This window comes from Pseudorca crassidens, chromosome 11, assembly GCF_039906515.1.
Source record: "Pseudorca crassidens isolate mPseCra1 chromosome 11, mPseCra1.hap1, whole genome shotgun sequence".
Lineage (NCBI taxonomy): Eukaryota > Metazoa > Chordata > Mammalia > Artiodactyla > Delphinidae > Pseudorca > Pseudorca crassidens.
This window is the reverse complement of record NC_090306.1, coordinates 95,725,856-95,731,927: the sequence shown is the minus strand read 5'-3', so window position 1 is coordinate 95,731,927 and position 6,072 is coordinate 95,725,856.

The following is a 6,072-nucleotide window of genomic DNA, read 5'->3' as shown; positions in this document are numbered from 1 at the left end:
TAGGATGCAATTTATTTTTATCAATATTTTCCCAGAGGTATAGCCATGAAAATTCATGATGGGAAATTCTTTTCTGTTATCCGTGGTATCTAACAAGATAATGGAACAACTCACACACCAAATATTAACTCAACCTGCGCTTTTTAGATGACGTGTGGATTTAGAAGCAAACAGCATCCCTTTCCAAAGCCAACGCCAAACACCTCACTCCTCCAACTTCTAATTAAGAAAGTAACTGAAAGATGTTGTGATCAAACCGGGATCCAATTAAAACAGATAAACAGACTGTAGCCACATTAACTACATTATATAAATATATGTTCATAATTAACTAGACACAGTTTTCAAGAAGAAGGGGATTTTTTTTTTCAGGAGAGACAACTCCCGTAAACGAACTAACTTGTAAATCAACTCGGGACAGCAAATTCTATATCCTCTGTACGGCAACTAATGTAATATTTATATTAACTGATAATAAAGACATATGTCAAATAAAACATGATGTGCAGCGTGAATAAATGAGAAATACTTAATTAGTATGTTACAACCATAGTGAACACACATTAACTTTGGACTGTGTGTCAATGTAGAAGCTAGTTCACGTAAAGAATAACTCACTTCTCTTTCCTTGCACGATAACTTCAAGTTCATCCAGTCCAATCTCTTACTCAGCAAAGGAGTCCCAGGTCACCCAAGCAGAGCTTTCTTCCTCCAGTGATGAGTTTTACTATCTCAAATGGTAGCGAAGCCATGCTGCTCCTTATAAGTCACCTAGATCGGGTGGTTTGTGTCTTTCGTCTCCTCTGGGAGCTGTCCAGGACACACTGGCTTCTTCCTCAGCCGCCGGAGATTCAAAGACACATACCTGCCCAGACATATTCTTTTTAGAAAGTTCCCCTGGTGATCTGTTTACAGCAAAGTTTGGGACTGTCTACTTTCTGCTCTACAAAGAGCATCATAACCTGCTGGTCATCTCCTCATTCATTTATTAGCATGAATTGAACACTTTCTGTGCTAGGTCCTGAGACTACCCATATGTTACTTACTTAATGGTTTTCTTTTTGTACCTAAAGACCTTTGTTTTAAACAGAAAGTTTATATAATGGATTGGATGGGCCAGATCTATTATATCTACCATACATCAAAATAAGTACATAATTCTTAAAATAAACAAGAATTATTATCTAAAAAGTACACTACTATCTAAAAGGTATCTTGTATATTACTAGTAATATTTACACCACCTTTTAGGAAACAATGAATTCATTTCCGCATTTGTTCACTCATTCTTTTATTCATCCATCCCACGTTGCCTGAGCTCCTCTGATGGGTCATGCTTGATACGGGCATCCTCCCCTGCCTTTTTTCTTGACCATACCTAGTGTCCATCTGCCACCCAGGAGCCCCCCGAGCTCCCTGCGGCTGGAACAGGAATGGAGCCATCCCCAATGTCTTCAGGCCCAGATGTTAGACCTGGGGGTGGAGTCCCAGTGGGTAATGTAGGCTGTTACCACCAGGGGGCACTCCTGCCTCACTGCTGGCTTCTCCCCCAGGCCAGGGACCGGCAAGGTGGGCCCCAGCTGGAAGGTTAGGATGCCTGGGATGCTGCTGGGGGCGGGGACCAGGCCAGGCTTGGGAAGAGCCTTGTGGGATAAGGAGGCATAGAAATGGGCCCCCTGCACTCAGATTCTAGGAAGTTTCCCCTCCTCCCCGTCAGGGGAAAAGAGCACACAGTACGTCTTTTTACACAGGAGCACCTGGGGACAGCAGCCATCAATTAAATAATCCTGCCATTTGGTGAAGGGCAAGGCTACCCCATGTGCAGACGCTGCCCACCATGAGCACCAGACAGCACGCCTGTGGCCGATCCGGAACCTGCCCTGTACCTCAACCCTTTGCTGATTCTTTCCAGGGAGAGGAGAGAGCTGATGGGGGTCAGTGGGAGCCTTTCCTGGGGTCTGAGGCCATTCCTGGGGTCTGAGGCCACACTGATCCCCACCTCCAGCCAGGTGGACCTTCTACAACTGTTCTTCCCCTGGGTCTCAGTTTTCCCTTCTGTAAAATGGGGCTGAAATCATTTCTGCCCTGCCTGACTCTCTTGGGAGCACGGCTGTGAAAACTGCTGCAAACAGCAAAGAAGAGGTTTAAACAGAAACAAGAGGATCTAAGATGGAACTTGGAGCCTCCCCTCCCCGCCCCCCCACCCCTTCCTGTTTGGAATTTTTGCCAATTTGTAATCTGTGCCAGTGAGTCTGCGCTTCACCACGCCTTGCTGGAGCTGGTAATTAGGTGCGGTGGTGGCTCCTGCTTTGCCCTCCGATGATTTTTCTCTAATTGCTCTAATCTATGTTTTCACGCACTCGCTGGAAAATGAGAAGAGTCGCCAGCTCCACAGAGGAAGGGAGATGAAGAGTGAGCCCCAGGCAAGGGGGAGGGGGAGGTGTGCCGAGCACCTACTGCCTGCAGCCCTGTTCCTGGGAGTTGCGTTAAAGGAGGACATGTGGGAGGGTGGATATTCCTAGGGGGCCTGCGTATCTGGGAAAGGGGATGGGTGAGGATAGGGAATCCTGATTGGGTTTGACTCCTGGGTAGAAGACTAGGGGGGCAGAGCTAGTTAGGGGTAGGAGTGGGGGCACAGGGCAGAGACACCCCAGGGGAGCAGGCCTGTTGGTGAGTGTGTTTCAGGGTGCGTGTCCACCTTGTTTCTGGGAGTGCACAGTTGTGGCTTTCTCTGAGACAGGACGATTCCCTGTGGTCTTTCTGGATTTGTCTTGCCTTTGGGAGGACAGTTCAGTGTGCATCTGTGTCTGGGGTTTTGTCTCTGACTGTGTGTCTGTGCGTGAGTGTATGTGTGTGTGTGTGTGTGACAGAGAGTGAGGTTGTCTGTTACTACCGGTAGCTGCTGGCTCTGGGATTCAGCTTCCAGCCCTGCAGGGTTTCCTTTCTGAACCTCTGGGAACCTCACCTTGGGACAGAGGTGGCTGGTGCAGCTTGGGGAGGTGGTGCTAGCCTAGATAGCAGCTTAAGCCCCTGCTGCTGGGGTAAAGCGATTATCCATGTATGTGTGCATGTGTGTGTGCGCGCACGCACACATGCTTGGGTAGGTGGGTGAGACTGAGCTCACAGCTCACCCACCCCAAAGAAGCTGCAAAAATGTTCCCATGGTGTTTCCTTCCCTCCCTTTCCTTGCTGTGATTCGCTCCCCCTGACCTGGATATGTGCGTTTACTCCAAGACGCTCTGTTCCTAAACTGCTTCTCTTCCTAGGGGTTCTCTGGCTCTCATGGTGGCATTTCAGTCAGTGTCAGAGGGGGCCACGGTTTGGGACATAGGGTGCTTCCTGCTGTTGCCTTAGTAACATGGACAAGTTGAGATTCTTGACCCTGTGTTTGACAAATGAACCATGTATATAACCACCACTTAGTTTTACTCGCATAAACTTAACCAAGAGGGAAAGCTTTGCGTTGCTCTTCCTGGTGCCCAGAGACTCTACACAGGGTTAATTATGATCAGAGCAGTGAGTGTGAAGTCTGCGAATGAAATGTTCCAAAACTGATGAGTAAATTCAGTTTCCTGTAACAGACACACGGTAAAGAAAGTTCTCAGCACGAACATGTCAACAGTGACTGATACTTAATATCTCCTCCTACATATCAGGACTGAGCTCTTCCCAGATCAGCTGCTAAAACCCTCAAAGCCACCTATGGTGCCCGTTTTATAGATGAGGCACAAAGAGGGTAAGGAATTTGCCTTGAGATCACACAGTTCATGGAGCAGGGACTTGAGCCCAGGCTGGCTGGTACCCTTGCTTAGTACCCAGCCGCTAGGCCATGCATTGTAGGACAGCCCTGTAAGGTGGTCTCAGTGTGAGTTTAATGGTTTCCCCTCTTGCAGGAGACCCACAAACCTTAGTTTCACATGGCAAAGACAGGGGAGGACAAGTTTAAAAGAGACTTTTACCCCACCTGGCTAGTATTCGTTTTGTTTGTTTGCTCTTTGCGAATATCCTCCAGCTTCTCCTTTATTTCTACAACAGGCATGAGTTTCAGCCCAGTGCTTTGCTTTCTCAACTACACTTGTCTCGACAGCTCCAGATGCAGTGACCAGCGTGGAGCACCACTCACCCTGAGTTGTGGGGCGCCCTCCAGGTCAGGCCAAGGCTTTTTTTTAAACAAAAATTATTTATTTAATTTATTTATTTTTGGCCGTGTTGGGTCTTCGTTGCTGCGCACGGGCTTTCTCTAGCTGCGGTGAGCGGGGGGCTGCTCTTCGTGGCAGTGTGTGGGCTTCTCATTGCGGTGGCTTCCCTTGTTGCAGAGCACAGGCTCTAGGCGCGCGGGCTTCAGTAGTTGTGGCATGCGGGCTCAGTAGTTGTGGCGCTCGGGCTTAGTTGCCCCGCGGCATGTGGGATCTTCCCGGACCAGGGATCGAACCCATGTCCCCTGCATTGGCAGACGGATTCTCAACCATGGCACCACCAGGGAAGCCCCCAGGCCAAGGCTTATTCACAGTGTCTGGGAGCTGGGATTTGAATGCTAGTCTTTTGGGCATAATGGAAATCTGAGAGGGAGGCAGGGAGGCCGGGGGTGCACTTGGAAAATGAGGGTGCACAGTAATATCTACCCACAAGGCTTTTGTGTTTTAGTTGGGATTGCTTCCTGTTGCTGATAATAGAGACTGGAAACGACAGTGGCTTAAACCAGATTTAGGCTTATCTCTCTCTTACATAAAGGATGTCAGGAGAAAAGCGTCCAGGACTAGTGGGGGGCTCAACGGTGTCATCAGGAACCTGAGCTCCATCTCTCTTTTAGTCCCGCCAACTTTAGCATGTGGGTTTCATCTTTAAGGTCACTTCACGCTCCAAGAAGGTTGCTGGATCTCCACTATCACATCTACTATCTGGGTGTGGTGGGCACAGACTGGCTGAATGTCCCCCTCTGTCCCACCTAACAAGTTAGGCTCGCTCCCTCACTGGCCTCTCCTAGCTGCAGTGGAGGCTGGGAAATGGAATTTTCTGGCTGGGCCCAAGCGAGTGTTTGTCACTAAGGTAAATGGGAGACAGGATATTGTAAGTCTTTGCCACAGGCTACAGCAGAGTCCTGTGCGCCCCAAGGTGAAATCCATCTCTTTTTCCAGGTTCTGTGACTGTTTCAAACCAAACAGCCAGACAGGGTGAGGGGAAGGAGCCCCAGCAGTGAGTGCCAGTTCCCAGGCCCTCCAGAGGCCTACTAGTTCGGGGGTTTATTTCCCCTTTATAGTATCCAGTAGTGGTACCAGCCTTGGAGAGGCAGGTTCTGCTGGACAACCATGGAGGGCTTTGGGGGAGAGAGGGAGCAAGCTTCCAAGCTCGGGGCTCTATGCCTTGCAGGTATGTTCCAGAAGGAACTGTGAAGCAGCAGTTATTGTACAGCTTGGCCCTGAGTTGGGAGGTCCAGGTGATCCACCTGGGAGGACAGGATGGGGTAGCCCGGAGTCTTTTTTTTTTTTTTGCGGTATGCAGGCCTCTCACTGTTGCGGCCTCTCCCGTTGAGGAGCACAGGCTCCGGACGCGCAGGCCCAGCGGCCATGGCTCACGGGCCCAGCTGCTCCGCGGCATGTGGGATCTTCCTGGACCGGGGCACGAACCCGTGTCCCCTGCATCGGCAGGCGGACTCTCAACCACTGCGCCACCAGGGAAGCCCTAGTCTGGTGTCTTGAGGATGTGGGTGCCCTGTCTGGGAAGACCCCCTGACCCTCTCCAGCAGGCCCAGCCAGCCCCCCGCAACCCAGACCCAGTGGCCAAGTGTATGCTCCTCCATCTCTGCTGGGCCCTGACCATCCGAGGGAGCATTTAACTGCTCAAGGCACATTCCTCCATTTCCTCGCTGATCCTCTCCACATATTGGTGAGGTTGACAGAGAGTCTCACCCCCATTTTACAGATGTGGAAGTTGAGGCTGAGAGAGGCTAAACCATGGGTTCAAAGTCACACCGTGGTCAAGCTGGGATGGGTCCCAGGTTCTTTGATTCCGAAGTGGGTGAGAGATGGTCTGAGTACATATTCCAAACGTACTATCTCTTCATTTCTTTTTTAT